Source organism: Arvicola amphibius, chromosome 7, assembly GCF_903992535.2.
Source record: "Arvicola amphibius chromosome 7, mArvAmp1.2, whole genome shotgun sequence".
Lineage (NCBI taxonomy): Eukaryota > Metazoa > Chordata > Mammalia > Rodentia > Cricetidae > Arvicola > Arvicola amphibius.
Genome location: NC_052053.1, coordinates 104,493,618 through 104,506,225, shown reverse-complemented (window position 1 = coordinate 104,506,225; position 12,608 = coordinate 104,493,618).

The window sequence follows — 12,608 nt, the reverse complement described above, 5'->3', positions numbered from 1 at the left end:
CCCCCTTGGGTCAGCTTTTATGTTTAAATTAACATTTGTTTCAACATTTCCAGCTCATTTCTCACAAGTTTAAGTTCTTTATAAAAATTACATTGTGTATTTCTACATTCACTATTGCTATTATCTAATGTATGATGTATTCCCGAATGTCATGTTAAATAATGACAAATCATAATATTGCACTGTAAAGAGAAATTATTTAGAAATTTGCCATTAAATTTATAGTCTATTAAAATATAAAACACAAAACTTCAATATTTTCAGTATGAATGGAATAAGCGAAGCAAACCATGAAACATCATAATCATGCACTGTTGGAAGGGTCTCAGGTCCTCTGCGTTTCTAACCTGTTCCCATCAGCAGACAAAGCTAGAGCTGAAATAAGACCGTTTCCCAACCTAAGCGGCAGGTCAAAGAATCTTACGTCATAGGACATTATCTTGGTGGGTTTGGTTTCAATGATAGGGGTACATGACACATTAATATGCAGGTGTGTTTTACAGATAATCGTACATTACCTGATGTTTCTTTTCCAGGTCAAAAGAAAACAGTATCCTGTAATTGTGAATTTTAGAAACTTCCAAATTAACACCACATACCCTCCAGCTAGCTATATGCTTATCTTTGTATATCATGCATCATTTTTAGTATTCTAAAAACATTTTTAAATAGCTTTATTTTCCCTGTGTTTTCTTTTATAATAGAGCTGTTTTGCTTTCACACTCTAAGTTTTAAAAGATCAGAAAGTCTAGAAAGATCTAAACATAAGAAATGATGGAATCTGGGACTGCTGATGCAGTTCTGTAATCCCACCACTTAGAGGCAGAGGCAGAAGAATCAGGAATTCCAGCCAGCCTTGACTACACTGTGAGTTCTAGGCCAGTGTGGGCTACATGTGAACATCTGTGGGTCAAATCTGGGGCCTCACACATACCAAGCAAACGCGCGATACCACTACAAGCCCAGAAACATAGCCTCACGGACCCTTACATAACCAGTGGGGAACCTTGTCCTCTAGCCTGTGTATAAATCCTAACAAAAGTGAGCAGTCTTGATCTTAGGGTGAACCTGTGATTGCAAATAACAATTTTAACACTTTAGTAAAACTGTTCCAAAATGGGAGCACAGTACACCATGAGCCAATATGCTTCCACACTTAATTACAGACAGCAATAGAAGTGACATTTTAGAATAAAGTGGTTGCTTTAATATTCCCGGTTCACAAGATTTTAAAAATGTTTAACAAATTAATTTCAGTTGAAAACTGGAAATTTATGTACAGTTTTCAAATATTTGTAAATTTGTCAATTAATATATAATAGAAATCAGGAAATGACCTGTGAGCAATGGTTCAGAAGGGAGCTGGAAGGAAAATTTAGTACTTACATGTGATTTCTCAGAAGACTCCAGATAGTCTGCCACTCCATCCCAGCATTGCCCACCATCTTGGATTTCTTTACACTGCCTTTAGAACCCTGCTGTAGCATCCCGAGCATTGCTCTCCCTTAAGGAGACCTACGCCGCCCCATTCTCTATGAATGCATGACTAGTATTACTTTTCCCTGACGAAAGTATAGCAAAGGGAATTGACATATTCTGTTCATTTGTTCAGTGCCTGTTAGACCTAGAACTGAAGATGGTCACCATTACCATAGCTAAAATGCTTTGCAAAGTCTGCGTCTAAATGACCCTAATGTCTGTTATATACCACATGCTAGACTTAATGCTAGCATTTTGGACGTTAATTCACAACCTCTACGGATTATGCTTGTATCTCATTTTATACGTTATAGATTCTGGCCATCAGTAACCTGGAGCCTACAGTCCTAACCACCAGTCTACGGAACATACTGGTTTCCCATTGCTGAATGTTTAAAATTGGCACACAGGAAAACACAATGAGAGTAGAAAATGGAGGTTGGATGTCACTTGAGAAGAACTGAAGTGGCATGTCCAAAGAGGGGTGGCAAGAAACAAATGAACAACGTGTTCACACTGAAGTGATTAGATGTGTAATGAATGACAAAGCACTTGACATATAAAAAGCTTATTAAAAAATGTATGTGGCTTTCACAGAGCTGTTGAAATTAATGGCATAAAAGACGTGGCTAAAACCTCGTAATTACCATTCCGAATCCTAGCTTCCTCCTTCAAGCTTCGATAAGAGGTTTTAAAAGTTCAAAGTTCTAAACTCTTGTCAAGCAAGAGTTGGGGAGAGGGGAACGGAAGTGGGGGTGGAGGGCCTTTGCCTTAAGGTTTACTTCAATAAAACCACAAACGTTGCTGGCTGGAATCAACAAAAAAGTAAGAGTAAAAAAAATCTATGGCAGTGTTTCAAGTCTGCCCCCTGACCATTTTGCTCATAGTTCTTCCCTTTATGTAGCGCTGAACCTGTTACCCAGTTAGAGTTCGAGCAATTTGTAGACTATAGTGTCCTGTCAGATAAAAGCGACACCTCACCACACCCGCTCCTCGGAAAGCCTTCTGGAGCTTTGTGTTCACATCCTTCAGGGGTTTGGGAATAATTTAATTCTTACCTGTCATGGGTGGGTTTTATCCAAGACGCTGCTCAGACACCCGATCTCCGCTTACTATGTAATTTCCTTTATTCCGTCTTGGCTGCAATCCGGAACGCAGAGAAAGGCAGGTGCCTGAGAGCAGCGCAGCCTGACTCTAGCTGGCAGGCGGGGAGCCCGGTACTCCTGCACCGGCGAGCTCGGTGCTACCTGCTGCGGATGGAAAGGCTGCCTCGGTCGCGCTGGCCCCGCCCCTGTACGTGCCTGGGCGCAGCGCCCCGCTGCAGCCCGGCCGGTGTGCGGGGCGCCGGACCGCCCGCGGCTCCCGCCTACGTGTACGAGCGCACGTGCGAGGTTGGCGGGGGCAGCCGCGCCTCGGTCCCCACGCAGCCTGCGGCGACCGAGATCCCAGGCGTTTTGGGATGGGGCCTGGGCTGTGCCTATCAAGTGCTTTCGGCTGCCAGCTGTCCTTTGTGGGACAGAAATTTCTGAGGCCTCTGAACATGTTGGATCATCGCAGTTTTTAATGAGTCTTTATATAATTTAGCCAAAAATGAAAAATTCTAGCGGGCACGAATCCCAGCCCCTCCAGAGGCTGAGGCCAGCCTGGGCTACCAAGAGAGATGAGTTGCTTAAGCATCCCCCCTGCTCCAGCCCTTTAAGCTTATTTTGAATAAATCGCATTGGGATGTCTGATTAAGTCAACGAAAACTCTAGCTGCCCCACGTGGCATGTTTTGTTTGGTTGAATTTTTAAATTTGATTTGGTTCCCCCCCCCACTTCTGTTTTGTTTATGCTAATCATTGAGAATCTTGTTGGACAGACCAAGAAGAGTTTACAAATTATGAAAGCACTTGAGGCCTTAAATTTAATCTCTTGTAATCTTAGCGTTTGTAGTTTGCTGGGAAGTGAGCTTGCTCAGGCTCTGCATAGCCATTGCTCCCGATGCTTTGCATTTTATTTCCTTTAGGATTGTTCGTGTATCTTCATTGGACGTAAGGGTCTAGTTTTTTAAAGAAGTGGCTGAGGAGTTGTAAATACTTTGCTAATGAAAACCGATCTGCAGCACGTGTTTAGCAGCAGAGGTAGGCACCATTTAAAGAGAACCTTTTAGGTTTTGGATGTTTAAATCAAAGTGGCTATTGTCTACTGAAATATTTATTACAAAGTCATGATATTTTGAAAGCTGAACAATATATATATTATTGCATCTATAACAATACATGCACCCGTATCTTGTTCATATATATGAATTTTATATACATCCTGACAAGAAAACTAGAATTCTGTGAAGTCAAATTTATGTTTAGAAGTCTTTGAATTAATCAAGTTAATTTGCGCTGCTTTGTACAAGGAGCCTTTCCAAATGCTTTTAGTTGTTGTTTAACGGATTTTCAAACGGTTCTGTATGCAGCAGTACCACAGAATCTTTCACAGGAATGCAAACCATGTGGTGAGCAGTGTGGACTGGCCAGACTCCTAATCTGCCCCAGAACCTTTAAAATGAAGCTAATCCCTGTAACCCACAGAGAGAGCTTCACAGCATGGGTGGGTGGCCACTCCACATATACCTGTCACCTGGGCGGACATCTGTATCTTTCCTCTTTAGCCCCCCCCCCTCAAATCTCCTATGATGATTTTTGGACGTTACCAGTCCCCCTCCCTCATCCCTTCAGCTCTGAGTTCTTGATTGTCTCACTGTCTTTCTACTTGGAATACACAAGGGGCAACACGTGATTGAAGGGGGGGGGGATGGGGTTTCTTATGTAAGAAGAGAATCAGAAAGAATTCCAGTCCTAGGAAGTAGCGAGAACGGGACTATTTTCTAGCTCAGTTCATTCACTGACTGACTGTACAAGAACATGATCTCAAAGTGTGGTGCCTGCTGTCAGAGTGTGCTTAATTCCCTGGATGAGGTACCTTCTGCTATCATTTATATAGAGATGGTGGGGCAGCAGCCCACAAGGGGCGGAGGCGGATCACCTGAGGCCTCTGCGGGTAGCCTGAGACCTCGGTGGGAGACAGACAGATACCCCATGCTTAGAGAATTTGGGTATAGAGTTTATCTAGTGGGTTATAGAGGGAAAAGGGAAAGAGAAGGGGAGAAGAAAGAGGCAGAAACTGCCTCTCTAGAAGAAGGGCAGACAGAGGGCGGGGGGGGGGGGGGGGGGAGAGAAAGAGAGAGGAAGGAGGTAGGATCACTGGAAGGGGGAGGTTGGGATTGGGCCGGAATTGTCTCCTAAAAAGACAGGGTACCCAGGTCACAGACCAGGCCAGCAGATTACACCTTCAACTGTAGTTGACCAAATATTGTATTTCCTCCCTCCCTTCATCCTTTCCTCCCTCCCTCCTTCCCTCCCTCCCTCCCTCCCTCCTTCTTTCCTTCCTTCAATGATTTTTATGGGTTTAAGTGTTTTGCCTGCATATGTGTATGTGTATGGTGTGCATGCCTGGCGTGCAGGGAATTCAGAAGAGAACACTGAATCCCCAGGAACTAGGGAAAAGAACAGTTGTAAGCCCCCAGGTAGATGCTGGAAACCAAACACGGGTCCTGTCGCTGCAAGAGCAGAGAGTGCTGTTTTAGTCTAAACCACCTCAACAGTTCCTAGCAAATACAGGTAAAGCCTAGACAGAGGTTAGAGTAGTCAGTTGGGAAGTCCCCGCTCACTGTCTACATTAGCTGTCCTCTTGCTAATCTGATCAGTATCAGCCTAGACTGTTCGTGTACTAAAATTGGAATGATTAACAGAAGACCTAAATGGCCCTCGACCAAAGAATGGATAAGGAAAATGTAGTACATTTACACAATGGAGTACTACACAGCAGAAAAAAGTAATGACAGCCTGAATTTTGCAGGAAAATGGATGGAGCTAGAAAACATTATTTTGAGTGAGGTAACCCAGACACAGAAAGACAATTATCACATGTACTCACTCATAGGTGGTTTTTAAACACAAAGCAAAGAAAGCCCGCCTACAAACCACAATCCCAGAGAATTTAGACAACAATGAGGACACTAAGAGAGATTTACATAGATCTAATCTACATGGGAAGTAGAAAGTAGGAAAAGACAAGATCTCCTGAGTAAATTGGGAGCATGGGGACGTTAGGGAAGGATTGAAGGGGGGAGGGGAGAGGCAGGGAGGGGAGCAGAGAAAAATGTAGAGCTCAATAAATATAAAAAAAAAAAGACAAATAGAAAAAAAGAAAATGCCGTTTAGCTGGATCTTATGGAGGCATTTTCTCAATCGAGGTTTTTCATTTCAGATGACTCTAGTCTGTGTCAACTTGACTTTTAAACTAGCCTGCACGGAGACCCTGTCTCAAAAAAAAAAAAAAACAAAAACTGTCCTCTGACCTCCTCATGTGCCCCCACAGTCATGCACACACATTCCATATACACAGCACACTCGGGTACTGCTGCTATCAACAGTAGCGATGACGATGATGACGAAATGAAAAGCAAGCCTATGTTCTCCTGTGTCTTTCAAATCCCTCTTCTCGCAGCCCTCCCTTGATGAAGAGGATGAGCAGCCCCACTTATTCTCAGAAACCAGAACCCTGGATGCCACTTATTGCCATTATCTTTCTACCTCACCCAGTCTGATCGATCCTGTTCTTTTTCATTCTTTAAGTATTCATCATGAAACATGGATGTAGGAGGTAGTTGGAATTTTTTTTTGGACCTCTAAACAATGACCAAATAAAGACACAGAGACTTATTATTAACCATGAATGCTTGGCCTTAGCTTAGGCTTGTCCCCCTAGCTATTTTAACTTAATTTAACCTGTTTCTATTCATTTATGTTTTGCCCTGGGACTTTTACCTTTCTTTCATTCTGTATGTCCTGCTTTCCTGCTTTATCTGTGTCTGCCTGGCCCCTGGTGTCTCCCTCATGTCTCTTTTTCTTTGTTTCTCTTGAGCCCAATTTTCTCCTCTTACTTATGCTGCCCAAAAGTCCTGCCAATACCTCCTCCCTGGCTATTGGCCTTTCATCTTTTTGTTAGACCAATCAGGTGCCTTAGGAAGGCAAGGTGAAACAGCAATACATCTTTAAATAAATAAACAAGCGCAGCACATCTCTGTGTAGTTAAACAAATAGTCCACAATAGTGGCCTGCCCTGCAAGGCCATGATAGTTCCCGAACTGAAACAGTCACTAGAGGACTGATACCCGAGAGCCATTCTGCTGGGTTTCCTATGTCTGCCATTCCCGAGAGAGCAAGGTTTCCCATTCCAGTGTCACCTGGGACCAGCTCAACATTTACCAACTCTCACCTACACGGCCAGGCCTGGAGATCTATATTGGTCTAAATTTTACCAACTTACACTGGGCACTGATAGACTCTCTGTCTTAGTTAGGGTTTCTATTTTGTGAAGAGACAGCATGACCATGGCAACTCGTAAATGTGAAATTGAGGCTGGCTTACAATTCAGAGGTCTAGTTCATTATCATTATGGCGGGAAGCATGGAGGCTCTCAGGCAGACATGAACCTGGAGAGGTAGCTAAGAGTTCTATGTGCAGATCAGCAGGCAGTAGAAAGAGAAAATGACGTTTGAAAGAAACCTCAAAGCCTACACCCGCTGACACACTTCAGGCCCTCAACATAACTAATCACCCCGAGCTTATGCTGGGAAGATGCAAAATGAGATGTGATAAATGTCTATTCATTGCAGAGAGGGCACAGAGCACCAGAGACAGACCTTAGAAACGGTGCCGCCCGAATCGAGCCTGGAGAAATGGTAGCTTACTGGGTTTACTCACAGGAGCATGAGTAAGGGTTTACAGAAACAGACTCAAAGCAGCTACATCACCAAAGCCGCAACCCAGTATGGGTTATTACTCAAACTCCCTGCCCGACTTGCAGTCATCTCCACTAAAGAGAGTCTCATCTCTGGGCTAGCAATTGCTTGTTGCTTATTTCCCACCGCGGAGGAGCCAGGGAATCATGTCACTTCTCGAGTCTCTGCACATTTCATGAGACTGTTGTTCCTTTAGTTTCCAGGGACTTATGACTCCCCCCCCCCCCCCGGCCCATTCCTTTCAGGGGGATATTTCATTTAGAAGGAAATAGCTACATAATGAGAAATTAAATTCGAAGTAAGTCAGTGTGCCTTAGAGATTGGAGAAATTAGCTATTCCTCATTTACTTAGATCCCAGCTTTCACATACAGGCTAGGAGTTCGACGACATGGTAAGCAAACTTAGAATGACCGAACCACAGTTCCTTCTCAGAGTCTACCTATAAAACAGAAGAGACACTGAGAGAAAGCTGCTGCCTCTATCCCCAGCTCTGAAGTAGTGGCTCAGAGGCTCTGCCCAAGGGGCTTCCATAAGAACAGGACGCTGGCATTGTCTCTGTATTTGGACCAGGATATGGGTGAAAACTAAAGGCGTTCTTACAAACCGCGCATACTTGGGTGGTAATTAGTAAGAGAAGGTTGGTAGCTCTCTGGAAAGCAACAGAGTATCCAGCAGGCAAGCCAGTTTACCAGCCTGGTAACATAATAAGTTCTGGAACCTAGTTTTCCCTGATACTCTAGCATGTGTTAGCATTCATGCATCATGCTGGCCTGTCACCTGGCAGGAGGCACTTGCCGTACTCAGGCAGAACTCTGACCGGCTCACCTGACAACATCAGCAGCAACATCAACAATGGCACATGCACTATGTCCCCTCATAAAAGGCGGGCCCTGCCTGCCTCTTCTCTCTCTCTCTCTCTCTCTCTCTCTCTCTCTCTCTCTCTCTCTCTCTCTCTCTCTCTCTCTCTCTCCCTCCCTCTTTCTTCTCTTCCACAGCTCTTGTCTCCAGAGGCCAGTCTCCCTCCTCCCCTCCCCCTTACCCATACCCTTCCCCCAATTAAAAACAAACAAACAAACAAACAACAACAACAACAACAAAAAAAAACCCTCCACAGGCTGGATGGTGGTGGCGCACACCTTTAATCACAGCACTCCTGAGGCAGAGGCAGGTGGATCTCTGTGAGTTTGAGACCAACCTGGTCTACAGAATGAGTTCCAGGACAGGCTCCAAAATTAAAAACCCCGTCTCAAAAAACAAACAAACCAAAAACCCTCCACGTGAGCCCTGTCGCATGATGGTGTCTCTCTTCTTCTTCCACCTTTTTTAAATTTACAACACTGGTTTCACTGTAAGTTGTGGTTCGTTCTCACCACTGCCAAACTACAACAATCTACTCACAGGGTCCCAATTTACTTTGATGATTTTGTGGGGTTGTTCTCTTTTAGAAATAAGTTTTTATAGTCTGTGCCTCAGTCGCTCTCTCTCTCTCTCTCTCTCTCTCTCTCTCTGTGTGTGTGTGTGTGTGTGTGTGTGTGTGTGTGTGTGTAGCAGTGGTGGTGGTGATGGTGGTGGTGGCAGTAGTTAGTAGCAGACAACTGGCTACAAAAAAAGAGGCCACAACAGAGTTCAAAGAAACCTGCTGCTTAGAGGCTGAGGCAGAAAGCTGATAGGCAGAGTCTCTGTGGGTGGAGGAGGGTTGCAGGGTGATAAGTCCATGCTGAATCTCAGGGTTGAGTTGCTGGAGCAAGGGAGCCTAGAGTACAGAACAATGGACCATTCAAGTCCGTCACATCAGCAGCACTGACGGAAGTGCCTGGGACAGTGAGGAGTCCTTGGTCAGCCCCCTGGCTCATAATGGTGGTCAGGAGGTTGGTTGGCAGAGCTCCGCAGTATTAGGCTTCTTCCTCTTTTTGGGGTGTTGATGAGCATGTTTTATCTGTCCTTGGTCTAGTGATGCAGTAGGTTCTGGTACCTTGTTTTCCTGAACACTCATGTGCTCACGTGGTCCCAATTGACTTCGATGATTTTTGTAGGGTTTTCCTTTAGAAATAAGCTATCAGTCTTTGCTTCATGATACCACTGGGCAGATGATGCTGTTTGTATGTATGTGGATAAATATATATATATATATATATATATATATATATAGAGAGAGAGAGAGAGAGAGAGAGAGAGCTCACTAAAAATCAATAAAAATAAATTTAAAAAAAGAGTTAATAAGAAACCTGAGCTAATAGGTCAACCAGTTTATAACTAATAAGCCTCTGTGTGTTTCTTTGGGACTGAACGACTGCGGAAGGGCCAGAAACCTCTGTCAACAGCCACTGGTCCATGAGGGTGGAGGGAGCAGAATCAGGGACCAGGGTGTAGATACAATGGAGACAGCCCTCTGAGAGATGACTTCAGTGAGACAATTTTATTCCAGAGTATAGGAAATATATAGGATTGGGAAGCCTGGGGACAAATCCTAATTTGTATTAAGTGGCATGCTCCTATCATATAGCTGGATTAGTGGAAGCACAGCCCTATCAAAATGGCTAGAGCAATAACCTAATTATCCTGTGGGCAGCAGGGAAGAGTGCTTGCAGGGAACTGTGTCAAGGGTCATCCTTGAGATAAGTCAGGCTTCCTGGCCTAGAGACAGCCTCCCGACAATGGTTAGGTAGGAAACAGGAAGCCCCCTGGTGGGGGAGGGAGTCCTCCCTGTTACCAAGCTTAGAGAGAGCTTTAAACTGAAACTTCTGAGCAGCAGGGCCTCCCAACAGTCAGAGGACCCAGTGTTTGATTTCCTCTCTCTCTCTCTCTCTCTCTCTCTCTCTCTCTCTCTCTCTCTCTCTCTCTCTCTCTCTCTCTCTCTCTCTCTCTCTCTCTCTCTCTCTCTCTCTCTTTTCCTGGAGCAAAAGACTGAACCCAGGACTTGCTAGACAAATATTCTACTAAATAAACTAAATCCCCAATGAATGTCAATGTTAGTTGGGTATGTGGTAGTTTATACCTTTAATCCTAACACTTTAGGAGCCTGAAGCAAGAGGATTGAGAAAATTGCCTGAAGAGCTAGGCCGCCTGGGCTACAGAGTGTGATCTTGTCTAAAAACAAACAAACAAACAAACAACAACAACAACAACAAAACCAAAAAAAAAACCAGAAAGCCTGTTAGTTAATAATGTTTTTATTGTTGTAGGCACCCTTTACTGTTTACTTTTCTTTCAAATGAGCTAAGCCATTTGGGATGCAGTATATTTGATAACTGTCAAAGCTTTTACTTGTGCCTGTCTTGAGTGGAAACTCAACTGAGACGCTCCTTTTTGGTTGCTTTGAACACTTGAACCTTCATGGACATCTTGAACTACACTCCAGCTTCGTGTATCTCTGCAACCCCCAGATGCCTGAGCCTCGACTTCTGCCTGCGTCTTGACTGTGCCAGCCAGCCTGCACCTCCTTTGGAAGACTTCACCAGGACAAGGCGAGCCTTGGGGAATCCTCCACGCCTGGTCAGCTACCATTTCTTAGATTAGAATGGAAAGAGTTTGCCTCTGCACTGCAAGAAAAAGCTGTGATGGGTGCAATGTGAGGATTGTGAGTGCTCACTATGTAAGGCTTTTATTATTTTTATTATTATTATTATTTTGATTCCGTTTTATTTCTCTGCCTTTGTCTCTCTCTGTCTTTGTCTCTGTTTCTCTTTCTGCTTGCCATGGTGTGCATGCAGATGTCAGAAGACAACTTCTGAAAACTGGTTTCCTTCTTCCATCACCTGGGTCCCAGGAGTCGAACTAAGGCCATCAGTTTCAGCAGAAGGTGTCTTTTCTCACTGAGCTACCTCACTGGCTCTTACGTAAGACTCATGGTGGATATTTAAACAAGGTTGGCACTGGAGGAACTGAAAACTTTGCTGCTATTAATGCAAGTTAGAATCCTGCACTTTTACATTCCACCCACACCCATCTGGCTCTACAACTAGGCTGCTCTCTACACTTTAAAAATATTTTTTGAAATCACATTTATTTATTTATTTAGGGTGTATGTGAATATGCACATGTAACAGTAAATACGTGAAGGCCAGAGGACAATATTTTAAAAGATTTATTTATCATGTATACAAGTACTCTGTCTGCATGTATGCCTGCATGACTAAAGAGGGCATCAGATCTCATTCTAGATAGTTGTGGACCAGCATGTGGTTACCAAGAACAGAATTCAGGACCTCTGGGAGAACAGCCAATGCTTTTCACCTCTGAGCCATCTCTCCAGCCCCACAGAGAACAACTTTTAAGGGTCAATTCTCTCTTTTCTCCAACTGGGTGCTGGGGATTGAACTCAGGAGGCCAAGCTTGGCCCAAAGTGTTAAGGCTTGGTGGTAAGTGCCCTACCTGCTGAGTCATCTCTTTCTCTCTGTCCCTCTCTACTCTTCGATTCAGTAAGGAGGTCTGCTCCTGTGAGCTGTGATTCAGTGAGGAGGTCTGCTCCCATGTGTTACTCCCAAGAATTGCAGCATGAGGCCCGCTGTGGTGATAACAGCAGTGACAACAGCAATAGCATCAAGAAGGGAACTAAACTGACCCGGAGAACAATCAGGGGGAAGACATTGTGGTGAGCAGAAGCAGTTGAAATGGTGAAGGAGAAAAGGCGAGAGAAGCTGGCCAAGACCACAGAAGGTGGAAAACTGCAGGCCGTGGTCATTGAAAGAGTTCTAGGGACCTTTCAAACCTTAAGAGTGGAAGACCCAGCGCTCAAATTGTTGGGGATTGAGGGCTCCAATGCCCAGGACTGAGAGTTGTAACAGCAGCTACTGTTAGGGACCAAGGATGTCAACTCCCAAGACACAAGGGCTGCAGGCTTAACTGACACTAACTGCTGCAGAGAGATGGGCAGCGAGCCAGACTCACGTAAATGAGCCCCTAAGGGAACTATAAGTCTCTGGCTTCTGAGGCTTAGAGCCATAGTAACCACTGAGCCAACTTCAATCCAGGAACCTATCGTGCTCATGAGTTACAGAGACAAGCTTCTGAAGCTGTTGGACCAGTTTGTAACCCTGGCACTCAAGGGCCTGGAGGGCCATATCCTACTCAGGACTTCCATCCAACTACAGCAAACGGACCAAGCCAGCTGATTGGTAACAAATTATGTCAAATATTTTGTCCCCACAATGAAAGGCTATCAATGAAATAAGAGATTTAGAGCATTGTGCATTGCTGTGAAGTGTCCACCAGAGAAGACCACTCGGACATAGGATCAAGTCAATAGAAAGTCTTTATTAGCCAGTCGATAATGACACTGGACATTCAC